This window comes from Pollicipes pollicipes, unplaced genomic scaffold (assembly GCF_011947565.3).
Source record: "Pollicipes pollicipes isolate AB1234 unplaced genomic scaffold, Ppol_2.1 Scaffold_4295;HRSCAF=5057_pilon_pilon_pilon, whole genome shotgun sequence".
NCBI classification, from domain to species: domain Eukaryota; kingdom Metazoa; phylum Arthropoda; class Thecostraca; order Pollicipedomorpha; family Pollicipedidae; genus Pollicipes; species Pollicipes pollicipes.
In genome coordinates, this window is record NW_023596461.1 from 17,121,436 (window position 1) to 17,147,570 (window position 26,135).

At 49.0% G+C, this 26,135-nt stretch overlaps 1 protein-coding gene across 1 annotated transcript in view; it reads right to left on the reverse strand.

The window, feature by feature from the left end:
- Positions 1 to 26,135, reverse strand: part of LOC119097226 (WD repeat-containing protein WRAP73) — a 41,355-nt gene that overhangs the window by 13,664 nt on the left and 1,556 nt on the right. The gene's annotated exons all lie outside the window — the stretch shown is intronic.

The following is a 26,135-nucleotide window of genomic DNA, read 5'->3' on the forward strand; positions in this document are numbered from 1 at the left end:
GCTAAAGGTTGGTTTCGAAGAAGGTGACGTCAGCCGCCTTCCAGCCGATTATAGGCAAACTGCTGGGCCAGAAGTGACATCAGCCGCCTTCAGGACGATTATGGGCGAACTGCTGGGCCAGAAGTGACATCAGCCGCCTTCCGGACGATTATGGGCGAATTGCTGGGCCAGAAGTGACATTAGCCGCCTTCTAACCGATTGTGGGCGAACTGCTGGGCCAGAAGTGACATCAGCCGCCCTCCGTACGATTATGGGCGAACTGCTGGGCCAGAAGTGACATCAGCCACCTTCCGGACGATTATGGGCGAACTGCTGGGCCAGAAGTGACATCAGCCGCCTTCCAGCCGATTATGGGTGAACTGCTGGGCCAGACAGCTTCGACATCCCATGGCTAGTTGTAGACGGACATTCACCTACGTCGTGAAGACGCTTCACGCCTTCATCTGCTCTGGTTGCTGAGATATGGCATAAATCCTTAAAACACTCCAAAACGGGGGATTCATGGTTTTCGCACGAGCATGCGTGACTGTTTTCATACATCGATTCATATTGTTGTCTATGTGATCACCTATCTTCTCCTCCGCCAAAACTTGATGGGCCCGTATCGCGGCGACACCGGAAAATGAAAGTCTGGACCAGGCTTCAAACCATGCTCTTCGGCTTTTCCGCAATGAAAAAATCTGGCCCCATTTTCATGCTCTTGCGACGCTTGGTCGAACAGCCTGCATGCAAATGCTAACAATTCGTAGAGCACAACGCCTTCGAAAAATCGGTCTGTGTTGCTGAAAATCGCACGGACCTGCAATCAGTGGTTGCAAAATACTGCCTTCTAGAAAGCATGACGGCCTGGCCGGGCCGCACAAGCTCATGATTTTCACATCGTTCGAGCAAGGCTAACTTGGCTGGCGGTCCCACTCGTAAAAAGAACATATAGAAACCAGCGCACTATACTCGTGATTTTGTTCAACCTATGCGATAAAACCAGGTCATCCCTATGTTTTTTTTCTGGACTCAATTCCGTCCTCCCCTTGTCATAATGTCTCCCAGGGTGATCACTTTAACGAACTGGACTTTTTACCCGAAATACCGGAGCTGCTCATTTTGCAGTCACTACAAAGACAAGATATAAACCACTGTTTGCTGTCCCTATTGATCGCAATGCGGGTTTAGAAAATTGAGGGTACGTATAGAAAGCACGGTCAGAAAACGTACGCAAAGTCTGAAGACTCCATATCGTTTAAATTGGCGACTGACCAGGGGAATTCAATATGACTTGGTACAGCACGACAGCATCACGTTATACCTCTTATTACCTGAAATCGCGATCCGTGGCGCTTGGTAGGGGCCACAGGATGCACACAACAAACTGTTCACCATGCAGTCATTGTACGTCGCCAACGTGAGCTTTGAAAACAAACGTGGCTGCCATGACATGAACGCCAACAAATCCTACGGATTTAAGAACAGTGGTGCACGGCACGGCGCTAGATAGCCTTGAGCACGCCACACAGCTTACTGCAATATGCAAAGGCGACTCAAGGCATTCCTCTAGAACAATTAATCGAAAATGGATGCATTATCAACGTTGGCAATTCGGTAGTATAAAATTTTCAAGGTCTGTGAAACCTAACTTTATCATACAGAAAACGCAACAGAGAAGCTTGCTATTAATAACACCAAGCTGCAACCGTTACGCATAAATTCAATGGTGTTTGAGGCATTACTATCATTTTGCTTTCAATGAGTCCATAGGTCACCTTCATTAGGTTATGCAATTTATCAGTCATTTAACTGATTATTATAACCCCCAACTTGTGTCACACCGTACGGTCTCCCCACCTCTGTATTCCCCCAGCGTTCGTGTCCCGTGTCGCCGGCGGTGCAGGCCCTCCGGCCGACCAGCCCGTGTCACCACACGACCTGTGACGTCACCCGTCCCCAGCCGCTGTATAAAGGCGGCCCCGCCACACGGCAGGCCAGGTCACAGCCATCACTCGGTCACACACAGTAGCCCGGCCCAGTCACACCATGAAGGCGTTCTCACTGCTCGTCATGCTCTGCGCTCTGTTCGCCGCCTCTCTGGCCAGCCCCGGCGGCTACGGCCACGGCGGCGGCTACGGAGGCCATGGCGGCGGCTACGGTGGAGGCCACAAAGGCGGATACGGAGGCGGATATGGCGGTCATGGAGGCGGCTACGGTGGAGGAAAGAAGTACGGAGGCTACGGCGGAGGCCATGGTGGACACGGAGGGTACGGGTACCACGGCTAGGTACCGCCGCGGCCGTGTACCGCAGCCTGTGGCAGAGTACCAGCCCGTGGTGGTATTCGGGGACTGGTCGAAGGCGTCCCCATACTTAAAGTGCTCTAATCTGTACATCTCCTTCTGAGCCCGTTCTGATCACTGTCTAGTACAACTGCTGGTCGCATGCGTAACAGATATGGCAATCAGTACCAGGGTAGTTTGTTGTTCTGCATTATCCGTGTTTACGCGGTATTTCCCATGGATTGTTTACAACAATAAACAATTCGAGAAATTAGAACAGCTGTGAAAAAACGCCGGCGATTCAAAACCTTCTGGACGAAAATATTGGTACCAAACGAGGGTGCCGCTTGAACAGGGTAACAGCGAATCAACTGGCTTTGTTTTGCAAAGCTGGGGCCACTCCTAATAAGCCCGGTGGAAAGTGTTAATAACCATCAACAAAACAAGAAACAACTTGAAAAACTTATTGGTGACTTTCAAGTATCTTTTTAAATGAAATGATGTGATTGGCTACAATATTCGACACCTGTTGTCAATATTTGTGCATCGGATTGCATAAATGGCGGTGGCGGTAACTGGACCGGCCATACGCCGGATACGTCACCACTCAGTTGGAAGCCATGTGCGCTCGCGTGCCACACAGTTCCTGATGTTTGACTTGCCAAAGACGGTCGACTGCGAGCCGGACAAGACGGAGTCAGACTGGCGACGGGTGGCGGTGCCGGTCAGCTGGAGTAATTTGACTGGTATATTGGGTTAAGGGTGTTCTGAGCGGACCATGCTTAGCGGCAGCCTGGGCTAATTCGATCTCTAACCGACTCATAAATTCGATCAGGTTTTAAACACGCGCAGAATTGGCGTGTTCAGTAAATATGAGTCTCGTCTCTTCGTGTTGAAGGGGGTTTTCAATCAAACAACGCGAAGTTTGGTGTTGAAGTGACTGACCTTTCAACAATCGACAGTACCAGATACGGCAGCGTTCAAAGCCCATTCGAATTTTACGCTGTTTTAATCTTCCGAAAGATAAACACTGATCTTGTTTGTCGTCTCCGCAAGAGTCTCTAGATGCGCTTGGCTGCATAATAAAAAACTATGGCTTCGTCTCCTTGGGCGGCTGGTAACGTCAGCTGTATTCCTGCGCGACTCCCGACTCCCAGGACCTGGATGCGTGCCACGGGCTTTCTGGTACCCCAACCACCCCGAGATCCTCAAGCCAAGTGGACGGACTGTGTCGTAAGTTAGCTCAGACGAATTTCCGCGGTCTTAATTAACAGCCTATGTGGAATATCCCAATGTGGACACAACTTGACAAGGTTTCTGAAAATAGCAGGCCGCAGACGCATGAACGTTCTTGTGTGGCGTACAGCATAGAACATTTTCAATCTTCTTACTTTTACGGGGCTATCTCGATTTCTAGTTGTCTACATTCCCATGCGAATCGGTCAGTGTATGTGAAAAAATTGATAGGGGAAGGGTCATGGACCCCTGTGCCTGCCCGCTTAATGCGCTCTTGTTTGTCTACCAACGTACGGCTCCGCCGGACAACAACTTAAGGAAAAGCGGCATAAGCAAATGAAAACGACAGGCAAACAACAGTTGGTACACGTAAGAAAACACTTAACCCCATCGCAATTTCTTAAATGCTGTGCATATTCTAACACAAGTCGCAAGGAAATGCTCTATGCGATCTGACAAATGCACTCAAGTAACTTAACAAGCATAAAAAGCATTTGCCACTTTTCGTGTTCACATAACTGGGAATTGTTATTTTTGATGACCAAACATCAGTCTAAAAGCGCTGTCACCGCATTAAGGTCAATACAAGTAAAACCAGGCGTGAAGGCAAAATACCAATACCTGTAATATTGCTGACGCCAGAGCAATCGCAGAGCGAGAACTAAGAGCGATCGCAGAGTGAGGCTAAGAGCGATCGCATTTGGTTTCCTGAATCAACACCATTTGTCCTCATCTTATCAGCATGTCAGCAGATTGTTTCCTGAATCAGCACCACTCGTCTTCATCCTACCAGCATGTCAGCAGATTGTTTCTTGAATCAACACCACTCGTCCTCATCCTATCAGCATGTCAGCAGATTGTTTCTTAAATCAACACCACTCGTCCTCATCCTATCAGCATGTCAGCAGATTGTTTCTTGAATCAACACCACTCGTCCTCATCGTATCAGCATGTCAGCAGGTACTGCCTGAACGTGGCATCTTAAAGAGGCAGACATTTCACCCTGAAGTTCACGGGCCATTTATTGTATATGCCCTACCGGCGCACGCCAGTTCTTACTGACCGTACACAAGGGCAGCTTTCCATGAGCGTTGGAAGAGCTCCAAAAGCAGGTGCAGTCGTCAAAAATTGGGGGACGCGTGCATAACACGTGCTCGAGGACGGCCACACGCAGGATTTCGCCATGGAGGGGACAAAGTTTTAAGCGTTTCACTGAAAACCAGGCTTATCGCGATGCAGACGCGTGAAATTTGTTCCATTTCCGTTATTCCCATTTTCTTATGTTATATAGTTCCTATTCTGGTAACGTGAGCTTCAGTCGCGCATTGAGAGCCAAAGAGAGCCAAATGTCCGCTTAAATAATCTTAAATACTTATGCATACAAGAAGGCTGCAACCCATAACAAAGCGTCAGCCGTTTTCAGGTATGAAAACAAAAAGTTCCGCACCAGACATTCGAATATGCGACCGAAATTACTTGGAATGCCCTGCTCTAGAAATCATGCAAGGCGTGGCCAGACAAAAGATGGAAGAAGGCCCATCCTGTACGCAGTGGCGATAGCTGTCGAAGTGTATCACACTTTCAGTGAAGGCATGGCGTCGGCCGTCAGAAAGCTTTTCGCTTGAGGCTATTAAGGCGCACAGGTCAGGTCTGACAATCGTAAAAACACACGCTTGAATGGACCATTATCATGCTTCACAACGCCCTTCTCTGGAACCGCCACTTATTGCGTTGCAGCTTTGAAAAAAGTAACGCACGGTTAGAAAAGGTGATCAGGTAGTCGGGACATTTCAAGACTTTTCTCAAACGAGTCAGAGCTAAAGCCCAGAAACCTCGAGTCGCGGTGTTTCAGCCCCCCAGCAAGGAAACGGTGCTTTAGGTAGTCAAGAAAGCCGCATTAAGAATACAACAGTGAAATACATTTTACCCAAAGCTATGATGATCGTGTCATGGCCACTGAATAACAGAAGGCAGCATCGGCAACTGACCAGCAGAATTCCAGATGACACGGTGCAGAACGACAATGTGACGGGGTGCCTAACTCAATTTGGATCAAAATTCACGTTAACTGGTGGGGCTCCTGGATGCACGAACCAAATTTTGTTTGCATGCTGCGATCCCATTTTTTTCTTTTCCATTCTCGTTAGCTCCCGATACAAACCATGAAAAAAAACTGTGAATGCGATGGCAATGTGGACGACATACCAAACACAAAGGCTGCAGCATATCATCCATCAACCAGCCTGATGCCTTTTTAGAAAAAAACGCAGAGGAAAACAAAAAAGTTAGCAACCCCGCAAGTTGCAACTATTCGATGCGGTGTTCAAATGTGTGTAGGATTCCTCGGTCAGCTTGCATTCGAGAGCTTTTTTTAAATTCACATTGGATCGTGGCACTCCCCAGCCCGTGCCGCACCGCACGGCCTCCCCACCTCTGCGCTTCCCCCAGCGTTCGTGTCCCGGGCCACTGGCGGTGCAGCCCCTCCGACCGTGTTACCACACGACCTGTGACGTCGCCCGTTCCCGGCCGCTGTATAAAAGCGGCCCCGCCACACGGCAGGCCAGGTCACAGTCAACACTCGGTCACACACAGCAGCCCGGCCCAATCACACCATGAAGGCGTTCTCACTGCTCGTCATGCTCTGCGCTCTGTTCGCCGCCTCTCTGGCCAGCCCCGGCGGCTACGGCCACGGCGGCGGCTACGGAGGCCATGGCGGCGGCTACGGCGGAGGCCACAAGGGCGGCTACGGAGGCGGCTATGGCGGTCACGGAGGCGGCTACGGCGGAGGGAAGAAGTACGGAGGCTACGGCGGAGGCCATGGTGGACACGGAGGGTACGGGTACCACGGCTAGGTACCGCCGCGGCCGTGTACTGCAGTCTGTGACATAGTATCAGACTAAGCCGCGGTGTGTTCAAGAGCTGGTCGGAGGCTTTCCCAGGCCTGCAAATGCTCTGAAATCCACGAACACTTCTCTGCTCGTCTCTGCTCTTCTGTGTATCAATGTATGAACTCAACTGGCATGTTTCACCGATGTCCAATGGTATCAGCACGCTAGCCGCTGCGTGCATGGCTGTCCACATTTATGCATACTTTGATTGTTCACAATAAAAAAAACGCGAAAACTGATGACATCGATGTGAAAAGAGCAGACATAGAAGCGGAAGTCGTACTTTTTAACTCTCAAGACATGACATGTGCATCGGCTACATCAGGTGTGGTCTTCCTTCAAAACCACAGCGTGAGCAGAGGATAGCAGTCCCAAGTTAATTAAAGGGGATATACCACCTTTTTGTACTTTCCATTTAATGTAACATCAGACGCGCCCGATATGATCGGTAATACAATTTTCTCGAAATCTGGTTGAATAGCTCAGAATTTCTGGTTGAAGCAGCCCATGCGGGAGAAATCTCATTGGGCTCCGTGTCCATCATTACAAAAGTTATGCACTTAATTTGCCTTGTTTTTCCGACTTCTGTGTTCGGTAATATTGGGAACACACTGATTCGTAAAAACATTGATGTAATAAATGCTACGAAAACAGGAAACACCCATTCTAGAGAAAAAGATATTCAAACATTAGGCTCTTATACAGCGAACTGAACGAAGTATTTTGCTATGATGTGATGACTGTGATGTTTCCCTGCAGTGTTTAGCGCAATGGCTCTTTTCAAATCGCACTTTCGCTTTGGGAAACCGAGCATCACACGGTCTATAGTGACGTACTGGTTCAAGCTTCAACCAATGCGCCTCTCTGTAAGCGGCTCTTGCCGCCCGCTGTGCCAATCGCAAACGCTGGTTTGTGCTGACGTCATTCATACAAGCAGATGTGCCACTTTTAATCCCGTTGCGCGGGAATTACTCACTGCGCGGGTAAAATATTCCAAAAAAGTACCTTTAATCCACAACAGCTGACAACGGCGCCCAGCAGATTCTGCCGTCGTCATGACGACGGCCGTTATCATGACGACGATGGTCGCAAGAACTGTAGTTGTCGCGGACTCGGGACACACTCCGAGGCTACCAAGAAAGGAAGAAGTGTAATGCTGTTACAAAGCGTTGACAACGTAATTTGAACCCCAAAATAATGAATATCTATCTCATTCTAACATATCGATGGTGCCGCAGTAGCACTGCCCAGTGCTATTAGACTAAAGGGACCCAAGATTACACCAGATTTTTTTTAAAAAATGCTCACAGGTGGAACACTCTATTTAACATCGGAAACACAAAATGTGCAAATAGCAACACAACAAGAGAATATAAATATCATTTTAACACGGGCACATGCCCACTAGATCCCCGTCATACCCAGGTGTTTCCAGAATAACCTCCCAAAAGCATGTCGTGGCCGCGCCAAATTTTGAATAGCTGTAGGCAACTGACTAGCCGATCTTTTGACAAAACAAAATAAGATACACCTGTAAGATAATTGGTCTATGATATGTTAAATTCAGCCCATGGTTTTCAGCAAAGGCATTCCCGAAGGCATCGTTCCATCTGATGCGACAACTGAGTGTTAGACGAAGTCACACATCTTTGAGCTGGTTTCTTAGACAATTGGACCATTGAATATAGGATCACGAAAAATTACATGGAACTCGGATTAGGTACGTAGGTCACGCGGAAGTCAAACTAAGCAGCTTTTTGAAAAAGTTGCGAAAGGTAATATTTGACGTTCATAACAAAGTCCTTGATCTCAGGGACGCCAACAGATATATTATTGAGACTGTGTCAAAGTCAGAGGAAATCAATGTCCCTAAATGACCCAGATCGATTTGGAGAGGGGGGGGGGGGGAGGGCCATGCCACCAGGCATAGTCCTTGACGCTTATTTCAATGCAACAACCTAAACTATCTCGCAGGTTTTTGGTCACCGTAACTTTCTAAAGGTTTTAATAAGGTCGCTGGAGTGAACTGAATGCCGGTGACCTTTTTCTTAGAAAAGGTATACAAGTTGAAGACGCCAGCATGGGGAGGTCCGAGGGCACTTCGGACACCAATCTGGAGTTTGACGTTGTTTAACTGAAATTGAGCCGGCCGTGACCTACGGATATCATAATCTGAAATTAGTTTAATTACAGACCTACCAACCCTGTGAATTTAGTGTGTATAGCCCCCTTCCTCTTTGAGATTTCGGGGTGGTCAAATTGACCCCATCCCCCCACGACCGAGCGCGTCGCATTCAACCGGACATTCGGACGCGTGTAAAAATCAGGATCTTTCTAAATATTTTTCGAAACCGGCCACGAATACAGGCTACCGTCCAAATAAATGAAGACCTGAGCCGTGTCACTACTCAATAAAACAGGTACACTTCAGTTCACCCTGAGCAACGTCCATCAAAAACACTTGCACATGTTAGCATGCTTAACCGCAGCCATCAAAAACAAGCATAGTCAAAACTTCAAAGATCTGACAGCAATGGTCGGGAACGTCGAGGGACAAGGACCAGACAAATTTAATGTGATGCTATTTATGTGATCACGGAATGTTGGAAGGCTACGTTGGCAACCCTCCGCCAGCCAAACTCTTCTTAAACACGGACTTTCCAATCCAGCCATGTGGGTCATTTTAAAATGCGTGTAACAATGCAACAAAACGCGTGAGTTATTGTAAGATACAGTCGTAAATATTGTTCTTTAGAAAACGGCTTACTTGGAGCATAAATTCTTGTAGCACTGCCAATTACACCCCACGAAGCTACAGGTATTCAAATGTAGCCTTGGATTACCGACGAACCGCGAAAAGGGATCGTTGTTAGTGGCGTAAGATATTCTAACGATCGCACTAGGAAGTGTAAGGCCTTGCGGCTTTTGAACTCATCCAGCTGATAATTACGTCTTCAGGCTAGTGCCAGCCGTACGGCCTCCCCACCTCTATAATGCCCCCGGCGTCCATGTCCCGTGACAATGGCGGTGCAGCCCCTCCTGCCTACTCGGCCGTGTCACCACACGACCTGTGACGTCACCCGTCCCCGGCCGCTGTATAAAGGCGGCGCCCGCCACACGGACAGGCCAGGTCACAGCCATCACTCAGTCACACACAGCAGCCCGACCCAGCTACATCATGAAGGCGTTCTCACTGCTCGTCATGCTCTGCGCTCTGTTCGCCGCCTCTCTGGCCAGCCCCGGCGGCTACGGCCACGGCGGCGGCTACGGAGGCCATGGCGGCGGCTACGGCGGAGGCCACAAAGGCGGCTACGGAGGCGGCTATGGCGGTCATGGAGGTGGCTACGGCGGAGGGAAGAAGTACGGAGGCTACGGCGGAGGCCATGGTGGACACGGAGGGTACGGGTACCACGGCTAGGTGCCGCAGAAGCCATGAGCCGCGGTTTGTGCTCGTCCCTGTGCTTGTCTGAATCCTAGTGCGCTGTCTACTCGCATATGCCAGCAGTGTCAAATGGTATTAACACGCTAGCTGTTGAGCGTATTGAGGTCCGTAATTATGTTACATGTTCTTGATTGTTCACGATAATAAACATCGAAAATTAGAACAACAGTATGATAAGAGGACACAAACCCAAAAGCCTTCCGCATGGGAAGGAAACATTGGTACCAAACTGATACCGTTTCCGCAGCTGAGAAGGAAGTTGGGAAGTCAAACCTCTTTCACTAAGCTGCGATCTACATACCCTTCCAATCAACTTTATCAGACGCGCTATGTTACAATCCCTAACGTCAAAAAAGTTGTTAAATGCAGGTATCTAAATGCTTAACTTTGTAGTACAATGATTCAATGTTAAAGTTGAAGCCGTAATTGGCGGCGCTACGATTTTAAAAATTCCTGTCATAAAATGCTCAACTTTTAATTTATTCAATTAATGGCGTCATTGGTATTGCACTACGCCTATCACCAGTTCAGTGGCTCAACTGATGGAGTGCCCGATATCTCCCCACTACGCTGGCACGCGAGTTCGCGTCACAGGCAATGCCCGACATCTGGCTCCTCAAAGACGGTCATCTGGCATCTGGGAAAGATGGGGATAGGCTGGTATTAGGTAGGCATTACATGACGCGAAAAAAGGTGTTTGGGTCCCCTAGGTCTCATAACTAGCGCGGAGCTTACCACTACAAGCACGGAAATATTTTACAGCAAAACAGTTTTTCCAGGGGACAAGTAAAAGTTTCTTTCTTTACTTCCAAAGTTCAAAATCAGCTTATTTACACAAGTGAACAAGTGATTCAAGATAGCTGAAATTTCCCTCAAGGCGAGAAACATTGCAAAAGCAATGAAAATGAGCCAGCTTACCTGTGATTTTAGTAATCTCACATGTGATATCACTCAGTTGCCACGATTGCCTTTTGTTAACTTGACTTAAATTGAATATCATCGATACGTGTCATCAAAATCACCCAGCATATCACTTGAAAGAAGGTCGACGTTTTCACTTATACGTGTGTGCTATCTAAGCTACACTTCTAGCTACTGAAATGCATAGATTCCAGCACCCATCAGCATAAGCGCCTCCCAACATCTTTCTTCGGACCCTCCATTGACTACATCATGGGCTTGAAATTTTAAGGCTTTGCTTGAACCGGATGGCTAGGAACGAGGTGCGCGTCAGGCGAGCATTCACTCAACAATGAGAACATTCTCAACTTGAGCAGCGCTGCCAAGCCCAAAAACATCACATTTTCTAAACAGCTTGTCCAGACTTCGGACTTCAAATTGGTTGCAAAAGCATGCAGATTTCGGCAACAAGTGCAATTCTTTAGAAGTTGAGGTCTTTCAAGACACTGCATATACATCTGCTATATCACGTGCGATATAGCGGATGTCACAGTATTCAGTACAGTAGCGTGAGGAAAAAATATAGCGCCCCAATTTGACCAAATTCAGAAACACAAAATGTTCGAAGAACAAAGCAAATTAAAAAAATAGCACGGAATAACACAGTTAACAATAACACAGTTTCATGCATGTTATGCCTGAATATCGCTGACCTAGCGTCACCATGATATGAGATAATCACGCATTGAACAAAGAGAAGACGGCTGATCACGCAAGCAAAAGCGCCGGCCTATGCCAACAGACAGCCGCAAACCCTCGTGCACAAGCCACAGATCCGCCCGTGTTGGAGGCGAGTGAAAATACTAATACGTGTTGACACTTATATAGATGTATCGGATACTGGCCGTTCATAAAGGACGTGAAACCACCTCAGCGTCGACGTCGAATGCACCGCCTACAAAACACCAGCGATCTCAACAGTCTAATGCACAGGTGCACAGGGAATCGGCAGGGAAGCGGTCGGCTTCGAATGCACCGCCTACAAAACACCAGCGATCTCAACAGTCTAATGCACAGGTGCACAGGGAATCGGCAGGGAAGCGGTCGGCTTCGAATGCACCGCCTACAAAACACCAGCGATCTCAACAGTCTAATGCACAGGTGCGCAAGGAATCGGCCGGGAAGCGGTCGGCGCCGGTTTTTTTTTCTCCAAAATCGGACACGAATACAGGCTGTCGCCCAATTCAAGAGAGATCCGACTCATGCAACTACGCAATAAAACAGGCACACTTCAGTTCACCATGTGCAACGTCCATCAAAAACACTTGGACATGTTGCCGCGCTTGGCCGCGGCCATCAAAAACATGTGTAGTCAAAAACTTCAAATATCTGACAGCAACGGTCGGGAACGTCGACGAGGAAGAGACAAATTTCAAGTGATGCGATTTGTGTGAATCGAGGAATGGTGGAACGCTTCCTCAACAACCTTCTGCTTGCCAAACTCTTATTGCACGCAGTTTCTTATTCAACTCTCTGAACCATTTCAAAATGCGTGTGCGAGGGCATGATAAGACGGATGAGTTTTTGCAAGACACAGTCGTAAATCTAGACATTCTCCTGCTAAATGCTTTGCCTAAAACCTGTTTTCAAGAAAAAATGGCAAACTTGGGTTTTGAACGCAAAAGAAGTGGGAGAAAAGATTCGTTGTAGCAAACGTAATCATTCTAACGAGAACACCTAGTGTAAGGCTGTGTGTGTTTTATAAAAGAGAAAATGCAATCGACACGCCAATAAGTAAGATCCAGCGAGCTCACCGACCACTCAGCCATTCACCTCATAATAGCGTTCCCCGTCCGTGACACCACCGCACGGTCTCCCCACCTCCGCAACTCCCCCAGCGTTCGCGTCCTGTATCGCCGGCGGTGCAGCCCCTCCTGGCGACCGGCCCGTGTCACCACACGACCTGTGACGTCACCCGTCCCCGGTCACTGTATAAAGGCGGCCCCGCCACACTGCAGGCCAGCTCACAGCCATCACTCGGTCACGCACAGCAGCCCGGCCCAGCTACATCATGAAGGCGTTCTCACTGCTCGTCATGCTCTGCGCTCTGTTCGCCGCCTCTCTGGCCAGCCCCGGCGGCTACGGCCACGGCGGCGGATACGGAGGCCATGGCGGCGGCTATGGCGGAGGCCACAAGGGCGGCTACGGAGGCGGCTATGGCGGTCACGGAGGCGGCTACGGCGGAGGGAAGAAGTACGGAGGCTACGGCGGAGGCCATGGTGGACACGGAGGGTACGGGTACCACGGCTAGGTACCGCCGCAGTCGTGTACGACAGTCTGTGACAGAGTACCGGACTAGGCCGTGTTGGTGTTCAGGAGCTGGCCAGAGGCCTCACCAGACTTGCTAATGCTTTAATCTAAACAACTCATCTTCGACTTGTCTGTATCACCATCTAGAGCAAACTCCGATCGCCCGTGTAGCAGATGGCTTTCGGTATTCCGGTAATTCGTTGTTCGGCATACTCGAATCCATATTTATTTGGTGCCCTCGCATGTATATAGTGTGTGTCATACATTGTCAATGGCAATAAAAAAACACGAAAATTAAGCGCAGCTCTGTATTATGTGGCTTTGGCTCTGTTATCATGCAAGACACTCTTCTGGCGGCCCATCCGGTCTGAGACTTCTAAGCCATCAAGTTAACAGCTCGTAAAATGTTTACAAACAAATTACCATGGCCACGTTTAACACGCAACGACTATTACCAACTACCAGTTGAGAAAAGCGGTAACAAATAAAAAAAAGTTAGGCAACTGAATGCAAAATGCAAGATATCAGCATACTTCATCTTGACAAAAAGGTCATCTTTAAAGATATTAAACCACAACAAACTAAACCGGCAGCGGAGAACGCTTGTGAAGCGTGGAACGAGCCAGGCGATAACAGATGTCAAGGCTGCCAAATGCTTTGCAGATTGTGACAAAACCTAGACTAGTGGAGCCAGACGCCTTAGAGAACCAACGCCAACGGCTTTCATCAACGCACTGGAAAGTCTGTCCACTGCTGCGGCATTCGAGCAACAATCCACAGTAAATCTGATAGCAAAATGAGTGACGGCGATTCTGGTCAGACACGGAAACTTCGATTGAGGACATCGACGAATCCGAAATGATCGGCGGTTTTGTCAATGGTAATCAAAGTTCTTAAAAATGCGATTGTTTTGGGTGAATATCACAGTAAACAGGGCTATGCGTCTGCACGATTTGCAGGGCTAGTATTTCTCGGTTTAGACCTCAGCGTCCTGTCCTCGAGATCGGCTGGGTGACAATGGACGCCTCTCGGTCGATTTCGGACGACCTTTTGGAAAGGTCATTTTTCAGAAGCACCGGCGACTTGCAGCCGGTACGTTGGCCTACCACATCCACTTGGCCGCTCGTCTTCATCATATTCCTCTAGTTGCCGAGATCTGACAAACCCTCAAAAACGACAAAAACGGCTTGGGTCCATGGTTAGCGCACGGCAACACGTGACTGTTTTCTCGCATCGATTCACACTTTGATGTATACCATCATCCATGTTCTCCTCCGATAAAATATATAAGCATTTTGTTGCTACGACACCAGGTTGACGAGATCTGGGCCTGGTAGGGACCAGTGTTGTTCAGCTTTCTTTACAATCTGAGAATGATCTCAAGTCCATGTTCACCAGGTGGCGTGAGCCGAATCGCGGTGGTATTGCAATGTGCTCGAAAAACTGGCTGGCCACAGGCTTTACATGCAAATGCACACTAATGCACACAACACAACGCATCAAGAGCAAGACTCACTCAGGACTCCCTCGCGAGTCACTCAAGTTCGAGCAAGACTCAAGCGGGCTGCGACCTGGCTGGTGGTAAAACAAACATGACAGCAAGGAAACTATGCCCGTGATTTGATCTATTCAGCGGGATGAGGTCAAGACATTGTCATCGTCCTTTGTTTCCTGAATTCAACACCACCGTTTCCACAGCGCCAATTTGGCACCAGGCACCACCCGCACACGTCATTTTAAGAAAATTAGACATTCATCCCTTCAGTACCCGTCATCAATTTTGCATCTGCTACCGACACACAACAATTTTTAAAGCTCCCCGCTAAACTCCTGTTTGGATCCTTAACTACTTTAACTACGGACTTGACATACTTCCGATACGCGTGAAAAGGACGTTCAGAAATCGTCGCGAAGATCTAAGACTCTGCCTCAGAAATGCCAGCCAGAAATCCTGAATGGTGACATTTCAGCCTCCCAGCACGGAAATGGCGCCAGAATTAATCAGAACAGCCGTACTAAGAATAACCAATGCAATACGTTTTCCCAGCGATAACGATAATGTCATACCTGGTTAACAGAATGACGCAGCATCGGCAAGTGACCGGAGAAACTTCAGCTAGCACAGCGCAGGACCATAACGCGATACCCGCTGAACTAGGCTCGCGATTCGTGGCGGTCAGTAGCGGCTTCCAGGAGCACACACCAAACTTTGCTTAGCTTCTCTAAGTTGCGAGGGTTAAAGAGTTGTAATGCTTGCAAATGTAAACTGTGCCAAACAGCATGAGAACGATGACAGAATGAGCGCCAAATTAACCCAAACTATTGTGGACAGACGATTGAAATAGACAACTTTTTGCAACATCCAGTCGTGCACCCAGACATTTCACTAGAAAGCAACTCACTTGAAACATGTTTGCAATCAGTGCTTGCAATATAACATCGCAGATCTCTCGATGGACACAAACCTCAGCTTTAAATTCCTGAGAACGTGCAAGCAAATAGAGGAGTCAGCAACGTCCATCAACTGTAACCGTTGGATACGAAACTCAAGGGTGAGTGGTGTCTTCAATCACTTCATTCTTCATCACTTTTCATTTACTTAGTTCACAAATCAGCTCGAGCAACACATCCGACCATTCAGCCCTCCAGCTGATCATAACATTCCCCGGCTCGCCCCCCCCCCTCCCCTCCCCCGTGCGACCTCCCCACCTCTATACCCCTCACCCCCTTCCCCCAGCGCTCGTGTCTCGTGTCGCCAGCGGCGCAGCACCTCCGGCCGACCAGGCCGTGTCATCACACGACCTGTGACGTCACCCGTCCCCGGTCGCTGTATGAAGGCGACCCCGCCACACTGCAGGCCAGCTCACAGCCATCACTCGGTCACGCACAGCAGCCCGGTCCAGCTACATCATGAAGGCGTTCTCACTGCTCGCCATGCTCTGCGCTTTGTTCGCCGCCTCTCTGGCCAGCCCCGGCGGCTACGGCCACGGCGGCGGCTACGGAGGCCATGGCGGCGGCTACGGCGGAGGCCACAAGGGCGGCTACGGAGGAGGCTATGGAGGTCATGGAGGCGGTTACGGCGGAGGGAAGAAGTACGGAGGCTACGGCGGAGGCCATGGTGGACACGGAGGGTACGGGTACCACGGCTAGGTACCACCGCAGCCGTGTACGATAGTCTGTGACAGAGTACCGGACTAGGCCGTGTTGGTGTTCAGAAGCTGGCCGGAGGCCTCACCAGGCTTGCTGATGCTTTAATCTAAACAACTCATCTTCGACTGTCTGTATCACCATCTAGAGCAAACTCCGATAGCCCATGTAACAGATGGTCTTCGGTATTACGGTAGTTCGTTGTTCTGCATGCTCGAATCCATATTTATTTGGTACCTTCGTATGTACATAGTGTGTGTCATACATTGTCAATGGCAATAAAAAAACACGAAAATTAAGCGCAGCTCTGTATTATGTGGCTTTGGGCTCTGTTATCATGCAACACACTCTTCTGGGGCCCCATCCGCTCTGAGGCTTCTAAGCCACCAAGTTGACAGCCCGTAAAATGTTTACAAATTACCATGGCCATGTATAACACAAACCGACTTTCACCAACTATCAGTTGAGAAAGCGGGAACAATTAAAAAAGTTAGGCGACCGAATGCAAAATGCAAGATATCAGCGTACTTCATCTTAACAAAAAGGTGATATTCAAATATATTAAACCACATCAAACTAAACCGACAGTGGAGAACGCTTGTCAAGCGTGGAACGAGCCAGGCGATAACAGATGTCAAGGCTGCCAAATGCTTTGCAGATTGTGACAAAACCTAGACTAGTGGAGCCAGATACCTTACAGAACCAACGCCAACGGCTTTCATCAACGCGCTGGAAAGTCTGTCCACTGCTGCGGCATTCGAGCAACAATCCACAGTTAATCTAATAGCAAAATGAGTGACGGCGATTCTGGTCAGACACGGTAATTTCGATTGAGGACATCGACGAATCCGAAATGATCGGCGGTTTTGTCAATGATAATCAAAGTTCTTAAAAATGCGATTGTTTCGGGTGAATGATCACAGTAAACAGGGCTATGCGTCTGCACGATTTGCAGGGCCGGTATTTCTCGGTTTAGACCTCAGCGTCCTGTCCTCGAGATCGGCTGGGTGACAATGGACGCCTCTCGGTCGATTTCGGACGACCTTATGGAAAGGTCATTTTTCAGAAGCACCGGGGACTTGCAGCCGGTACATTCGCTTACTACATCCACTTGGCCGCTCGTCTTCATCTTATGCCTCTAGCTGCCGAGATCTGACAAACCCTCAAAAACGACAAAAACGGCTTGGGTCCATGGTTAGCACACGGCAACACGTGACTGTTTTCTCGCATCGATTCACACTTTGATCTATACCATCCTCCATGTTCTCCTCCGACAAAATATATAAACCTTATAAGTTATATATAATATATGTATGTATAATATCATATCATATATAATACATAATATAATATACTATATATCATATATAATGTTTTGGCTTATATATATATATATATAATTTATAAACATATATAAGTCAAAATAAGTTGATACGACACCAGGTTGACGAGATCTGGGCATGGTAAAGACCAGTGTTGTTCAGCTTCCTTTACAATCTGAGAATGATCTCAAGTCCATGTTCACCAGGTGGCGTGAGCCGAATCGCGGTGGTATTGCAATGTGCTCGAAAAACTGGCTGGCCACAGGCTTTACATGCAAATGCACACTAATGCACACAACACACGCATCAAGAGCAAGACTCACTCAGGACTCCCTCGCGAGTCACTCGAGTTCGAGCAAGACTCAAGAGGGCTGCGACCTGGCTGGTGATAAAACAAACATGACAAGCAAGGAAACTAGTGCCCGTGATTTGATCTGTTCAATGCGATTAGGTCAAGACATTATCACCGTCTTTTGTTTCCTGAATTCGATACCACCGTTTCCATAGCACCAATTTGGCACCACTGCACCATACGCACACGCCATTTTAAGGAAATTAGACATTCATCCCTTCAATACCCGTCATTAATTTTACATCTGCTACCGACACACAACGATTTTTAGAGCTCGTCGCTAAACTCCAGTTTGGATCCTTTATTACTCTAACTACTGACTTGACATACTTCGGATATGCGTGAAAAGGACGTGCAGAAATCGTCTCCGAAGTTCTAAGACTCTGCCTTAGAAATTCCAGCCAGAAATCCTGAACGGTGGCATTTCAGCCTCCCAGCACGGAAATGGCGCCAGAATTAATCAGAACAGCCGTACTAAGAATAACCAATGCAATACGTTTTCCCAGCAATGATGATAGTGTCATACCTGCTTACCAGAATGACGCAGCATCGGCAAGTGACCGGAGAAACTTCAGCTAGCACAGCGCAGGACCATAGCGCGATACCCGCTGAACTAGGCTCGCGATTCGTGGCGGTCAGTAGCGGCTTCCAGGAGCACACACCAAACTTTGCTTAGCTTCTCTACGTTGCGAGGGTTAAAGAGTTGTAATACTTGCAAATGTAAACTGTGCAAAATAGCATGAGTACGATGACAGAATGAGCGCCAAATTAGCCCAAACTATTGTGACAGACGATTGAAATAGACCACTTTTGCAACATCCAGTCATATATCCAGACATTTCACTAGAAAGCAACTCACTTGGAACATGTTTGCAATCAATGCTTGCAATATAACATCGCAGATCTCTCGATGGACACAAACCTCAGCTTTAAATTCCTGAGAACGTATAAGCAAATGGAGGAGTCAGCAACGTCCATCAACAGTAACCGTTGGATACGAAACTCAAGGGTGAGTGGTGTCTTCAGTCACTTTGCATTCACTTAGTTCATAAATCAGCTCGGGCAACACATCCCACCATTCAGCCCTCCAGCTGATCATAACATCCCCCGGCTCGCCCCCCCCCCCATGCGACCTCCCCACCTCTGTACCCCTTCCCTTCCCTTCCCCTAGCATTCGTGTCCCGCGTCGCCAGTGGTGCGGCCCCTCCGGCCGACCGGGCCGTGTCACCGCACGACCTGTGACGTCACCCGTCCCGGCCGCTGTATAAAGGCGGCCCCGCCACATGGCAGGCCAGGTCACAACCAACACTCGGTTACACACAGAAGCCCGGCCCAGCCACACCATGAAGGCGTTCTCACTGCTTGTCCTGTTCTGCGCTCTGTTCGCCGCCTCTCTGGCCAGCCCCGGCGGCTACGGCCACGGCGGCGGCTACGGAGGCCATGGCGGCGGCTATGGCGGAGGCCACAAGGGCGGCTACGGAGGCGGATATGGCGGTCATGGAGGCGGCTACGGCGGAGGGAAGAAGTACGGAGGCTATGGTGGAGGCCATGGTGGACACGGAGGGTACGGGTACCACGGCTAGGTACCGCCGCAGTCGTGTACCACAGCCTGTGGCAGAGTACGAGACTAAGCCGTGGTGGTGTTCAGGAGCTGATCAGAGGCCTCCCCAAGCCTGCAAGTGCTTTAATCCGTACAACTATACCGTTGCCACCGTGCACTTCAGTCTGTCGAAGAGTACAGCACTGTGCCGTGGTTGTGTCCCCCAGCTGGACGGAGGTCTCCACGGTCCTAGACCTGCACTTGATTATGCCTGTCTTCCCCTAAGTTACTTCGCATTACCGTCTTCTTTCAGTACCTCTTAATTGTTTTGCATTACTGTCTTCTGTCAGCTCTAATGCTTGACTGTGGCAATGCTGATGACCAATGGTGTTAACCCAGCTCATTTCTGCGTGTAGTCCGTCAAGATTTGCGCTATGACCTACAAAATATTCAAGTTAAATAAAATGTCAGAACACAAATGCTGAATACCTAGTCACATGCCCAAAATGCAGCCTGTGCCACAAACCGTAACCGATTAAAGGATACTGAGATTCTCCAGCGGAAAGAAAAAGTTGAAATGCTTCATCGCCATGACATCGGATGCAGGGTGTTAAGATAATCAATTACACGCCGCATAAACGTGAGGGCATAGACTTGAGAAAATACAGCGACACCGGTCATCAAAAGGTAATACTAACGTGCACATATAAGGTGATACTCTGCGAACACATAAAGTGGATCTGATACTCATTTCATACAGCCACGCCTTGAAAACAAAGTAGAGAGCAAGAGAAGGGAGGCGGTCGAGTCTACGCCAAATCGCCTCCAGGCATGCCTCGCCAACCGCGGTGCTCATTTGGACACAAGCTGAAGTGATCCTCAGGAGTGGAATAGCGGGCCTTGCTTCAGAGCTTTTGCTTGACGCGGGATACATTATCTGTACATTATGTTCCTAAAGCTTTTCTGTTTACGTTGTCGTACCAAGCTTGGTTCTTGACATACCGAGCATGGCATGTGCCGATTTGACTTGACCGCCATGGCCTCATCTGACATGCCACGGTCGCTCTACTAGTGATTTTCTGCCAGCACAGCATAAGTTGGCCAACAACTGAGTAGCAACGCTTCATTTACAGGCCAGCAAACTTAGCCCTCGAGATAAAATTCACTTTCGCACTACTTCCCCCCCCCCCCCCGCTCGCCCCCACCGATCTTTCAAAAGATCACGCTCATTGGCCTAAAATGACGCAGTGCATTGCTAAGTGACGCAGTGCAGTGCTACGTGACGCAGCACAGTGCTATGTAAGCCACTCGACGCCGCTTTTTCAAACTCCAAAATGCCGAGCTGTTCCTACAGCATACGTATGAGTTTCGCTCGTCAGGGAAATGTGAGAAAAAATGGCTGCCGAGGGTGCTCTGGAGCGCTAGAAGAGGTTGAGACTCAATAATTTAGAAGTATTCCAAGCCATGTAGCACCCAGAATTCAGTCGGCAAAACTGCAGCCATTTAAACGAAGGTCATTAAATAAATGCAGCAAAAGGGAGAAAACTAAACCGAACACAACAAAAACAACAAAACAAAAGAAGCAAAACGACAAAAACAAACGAAGCTAATTCAACCACGATGTGTTAACATATCATCTGCCCCGACCCGGAGTGGCTACCCTTGCCCAACGTCACCGACCAGCTGACCTGGGTGCGGCTGACGAAGGCCGATGGTTTCAGGTTCGTTAAGTCATGACCCCACCCTCTCTCAGTCTGTGGTCCTGTTCCTAGGGGTTTGGACAAGCTTTTTAGAAGGCCCAGTTTCCCGGGAAAAACAAACTTTAGTATCGCACTCAGAACAGAAAAGCGGAAAACGTATATATATATATATATATATATATATATATATATATATATATATATATATATGTATATGTATATACATCCTGACCACAGGGAATAGAAAAAAAACATTCATTGGGCAAAGCGTTAGACTGCAAATGCCCGCATTTCCTCAATGTAGCTGATAATGTGACGTGCCTCGTCTGTACCAATGTTCCAGACAGCAACACAAATATAGTGGAAGAAATGTGGGAAATAGTTTTTCGGTATGCATAAAAATTGCAAAACAAACTTATTCTCCCTGGCATTTCTGTATATGTCCCGCTCATTGACCGCACGCATCACCTGTGAATTCAGCTCGGAAGACATAGCGGGTCCGTTATCAGCAAACAAGTTGAGAGAATTATGCCGACTGAAATCAGAGTGCAAGTGAGTGCTAGTGATAAATCAGAGAAATAGGGAGTGACAGTGATAAATCGGTGACAGCGAGAAACCCGAATGATAGTACCGAACAGCTTCTTCATGATCTGCCAGTGACAATTATCCGACTTTGCAACCTTTGCGTCTTAGCTTTGGATCAATGGTCGGTAGCAGGCCAAAACTTGCAAAAGAGGAGACATACTGTTCGGCGCGCACAGCCTACGTCTTCTCAGGATTGCCTTAATGTTCCCTGCATCCACCTTTGGTAATTCAAAACATGCATTGCAAATGAGTGACAATTTCCAGTGCATCTGCGACGAAATTGTACCCGCTTAAACGCAAGAACAATCAACGGAACCATTCGAGCCGTTGAGATTCATTGAACGGCGTTGGCACCGGACAAAAACCAGCGCCGGAGAAAACATCGGCCCTCATAATGCTTCACCATAATAATGGGGATGCCGTCAGGAGCTATTTCACATGACAGTGATATGACCGTGCCCCATGTATTGTTCCATTCAACATTTGTTATGGGTATAACTGGACGGAATGCACGGAGAGAGAGCAAGTCGTCAATGACTACAGAGACAAAGGTATAGAGAGGAGGAACAAAGTTGCGTCGAGGAGAACGCCATCAGGTACGACGAGTACCGACAGCCTGGTGCTGCGTTATGCAACAGACAGGCACCGGCACAGATTAAGGCACTTTCAGCCTGGGATGCCTTCGACCCGACTCGTACACCATCACGGCCTGTTCCGCGACTCTGTCACAAGGTGTGGTACACGGCTGCGGCGGTACCTAGCCGTGGTACCCGTACCCTCCGTGTCCGCCGTGGCCTCCGCCGTAGCCTCCGTACTTCTTCCCTCCGCCGTAGCCGCCTCCATGACCGCCGTAGCCGCCTCCGTAGCCGCCTTTGTGGCCTCCGCCGTAGCCTCCGCCGTGGCCTCCGTAGCCGCCGCCGTGGCCGTAGCCGCCGGGGCTGGCCAGAGAGGCGGCGAACAGAGCGCAGAGCAAGACGAGCAGTGAGAACGCCTTCATTGCGTGGCTGGGCGGGGCTACTGTGTGCGACCAAGTGTTGGCTGTGACCTGGCCTGCCGTGTGGCGGGGCCGCCTTTATACAGCGGCCGGGGACGGGTGACGTCACAGGTCGTGTGGTGACACGGCCCGGTCGCACGTGGGGGGGAGGCCGGACCACCGGCGACACGGGACACGAACGCCGGGGGAGTTGCAGACCTGGGGGGGGGGGGGGGGGGACGTACGACGGTGGTGCTGTCTGGGCTGGTTCACGGCAGGGGACGGGCACCATTTCTACCGTTTTGCTCCAGCGGCTACCCAACGCACGAACCTCATTTACCAAGGTTCGCCGCGTGCCGATATTCTCTGGTGCGAAATAATCACGGTAGTTGTGTAGTCGGGCGTGACAAATGCCTGAACTGCATGCTGAATACCGTCACAAAATCGGAGCTTTGGCATGCGCACACAGGCTAGCAAAACATTACCGGATACCAGAAAGGCGTGTCGTTTTCTTTCAACATTGGAGGCTTTTAATTCCACCCCATCAAAACATGCCGGTGTATTTCATTATTCTTGTGCAGAAAAATAATTGACAGGTTAAGAGACAATGCAGCAGACTTCGAACTGTCTGCATGACCGTTTTATTCCTGACGGCCCCGCTCGTCCAGTCCTTATTGCGAGTCAAGCAAAGATGTATCTTGTCTGCCTAGATATTCTATTAGCCAGAACCTTACACTCACGAGTACACATACCACTTCAATGACAACAACCAACAGCAGCCTCACATTCTCAAAACAAGTGAGCGTGTGAGGATACACGGTAACAAACGGTTCTCTTCATGCACTTCCTTCAACGGAAACAAGTCCGAGTCGTCTGTTGCGGAAATGACGTGATAAATTAACCAATGAGAAGCGAGTGAGACATCGTGCGGTGGTCGGCTAGCCCAATCACAGAGCGAGGATCGCCTTGCGATCCCAGACCCATCTAATGCAACAGATGGATGGCGAGGTGCTGAGGGTGATTTTTAAAGGAGCACCGAGTAACGTTAAGATCCCACGCATAGTTTACGCTCCGCCGGAACAAATGGCACGTGGTGAGTGATCTCTTTCTTAAGAGGGTTAAATGTCCCCCGGTGCTTTTCTCGTCCTAGGGTCTCATGAGGATTCTAGGGAGTATATGTCTGAAGACATCTGGAAATCTTTATTGGTGTGGAATATACTTTGTTTCATCACAGTGCGAGGTCCTTTCCATGAAATTTGCCATAAATGTGCAAAATTTTCGTTGCTCTCACTGGTCAATGGGAACATTTAACAAGAGCAAATTGTAATACACAATGACAACCACATCGTCTAACTTGATACGCATCCACACAGGTTACACACTATAGCACGTAATGAAAATATACGATCGGAAGTATTTTATTGAAAAACGCTATTATCCTCAGAATATTATTGCATTATAGTACATCCTTACATATCACTGTGCAGATGTAAGACTCGCTCTATTTTTATTCGCGATAAAACGTTCTCGGCAGACGGTGGCGCTTGTTGCGCTTGATAACAGGCTGCGAAGAGCGCGGACCGATTAGTACCGCAGCTAGTTGCATGGCGTATCAATGTAAAGCATTAAAATGTTCCAGCTCCTGTTCTGTTGTGGCAAGACGACACAAAAACATTATTTAAAGTTATTGGCAGCGCGCAGCCTGCGCGGCAGGGCAGTGTCCTGGCACACGCCTTCTACTGTCGACAGTTCAGGCGGGTTCACTCGGTGCGCGGCGGGCCGGTGAGGGACGCTGGCACGGTGCGGGACGGCACGGTGGCCGGGCGGTGCAGTGCGGCATGACACTCGGGCGGTGCAGTGCGGCATGGCACTCGGGCAGTGCAGTGCGGCATGACACTCGGGCGCTGATTCAACACCTGCGCTCGCAGCGGTGGCCGCTGCGGTCTCTCCAGTTGAGTCAGTTGCCGCGCAGTTGAACAAGTTACTAAAAGTTCAACGCCTGAGTAGTTGAGATGGTGTGGACAACAGCGCGCCTACCGGCTGCCGGCGACGGGCTACCTGAGACGGTCGGTGGTGCGATCATATCCGAGGCCCGCCTACGCTCGTTCGAGCCGGCGGCGGCCGCAGTTGACTCGGCTGCCGTGGCCACGGCCGACTGGTCTTCGACTGACATAGTGAATTGGTGATCCACGTGATACTGCGTGATACGTGTGGTGCTGTGTGATCCACAGGCCTCGGTGTGTCTTGTCTTTGGATGGCCTGGGTGTGTCTTGTGTTGGGTGCGTTGTCGGTGATTAGGTCTGAGATGATTGGGGCCTGAACACGTCGATCGGCCTGCATTCTGACGAGCTCTGGCGAACCGTAGCCCAGTAGCCCGATCAGGTGGAGCGGCGTAGCGGTGGTGCGACGGAAGGCAAGCAGGCATTGTCTTCATTAAGCCACGGTGTCCGGACCGTGAGATGGGGGCACGGTCAGCGGTCCCAAAGGGGGTGACCCGTCAGATGGAACGGGGTCCGTGCGTTCAAAAACAGATTCATGGTCCGTGGATAACGTTGACTTTCTGGGTAGTTGAGCACGGAGGAGAGCGCACGATTTCTGCATCCTTTCGAACTTTTAAGCTATGAGGTCAGAAACCTTGAATACAGTTTGACATGGAGTATCTGAATGAGATAAACGCAGATTTTGAACGTTGACTTTTTTCCGCCTGTCAATTGGTTTTCAATTAGGAACGTGACATTACTAATGGATTTCAACGCGCGATGAAAACGTTTCCAGTGACATGTGAGTTTTGATAACGAGTTTACGGCAACCGAGGGATGCCTTAAATACACCATGCCGCCAACCTAAATCTTGACTGGTTTTATATTCTGATCGAAGTGCAATTTGTTTTTTCTCGTGGCTTACGGTCAGGTTATGCCTTGCCTTAAGTGATAACAGCAGATTTTAAGCATTGCGAGCGGATAAGACAGGAGCAGATTTTCCAACATTGCGCCGACATGCTCATCTCCTTGACATCTGAACTTTGGAGAGAGAGAGAGAATTGTGTTCATTAGAAGAACTGCATTACGACCTTACATGACAAAGACCGAGTTTTGTACCGACATTTTTCGCTGTTCCACATGACGAAAAAATGGTGGATATTTTGGTGTCTCAGTCTCTTTGACAAGTTAAGCTAACATATCGTTTTGGACACGATTCAATCGCTCCTACTTGCCGTTTGCTTGAGCATGATAGAATGCAATGCAGAATTCAGTCCCGTTGTCAAATACAGTAGCAAGGACTTAGACATGACGTGAGATGATAGGCTCAATAAAGATTTGTGCCACAGTTATCGTGCCTTTTCATTCCTTGGTTAATGACCCAGGCCACCCAGAAAACATGCAAATTACGTTCATGGTGTACCGAGTATCACCATAACTCTGTGGAAATGGTCCAGGAGGTTCACATCTGGAGGTTTTAGGATTCTGGAGACCTTTTT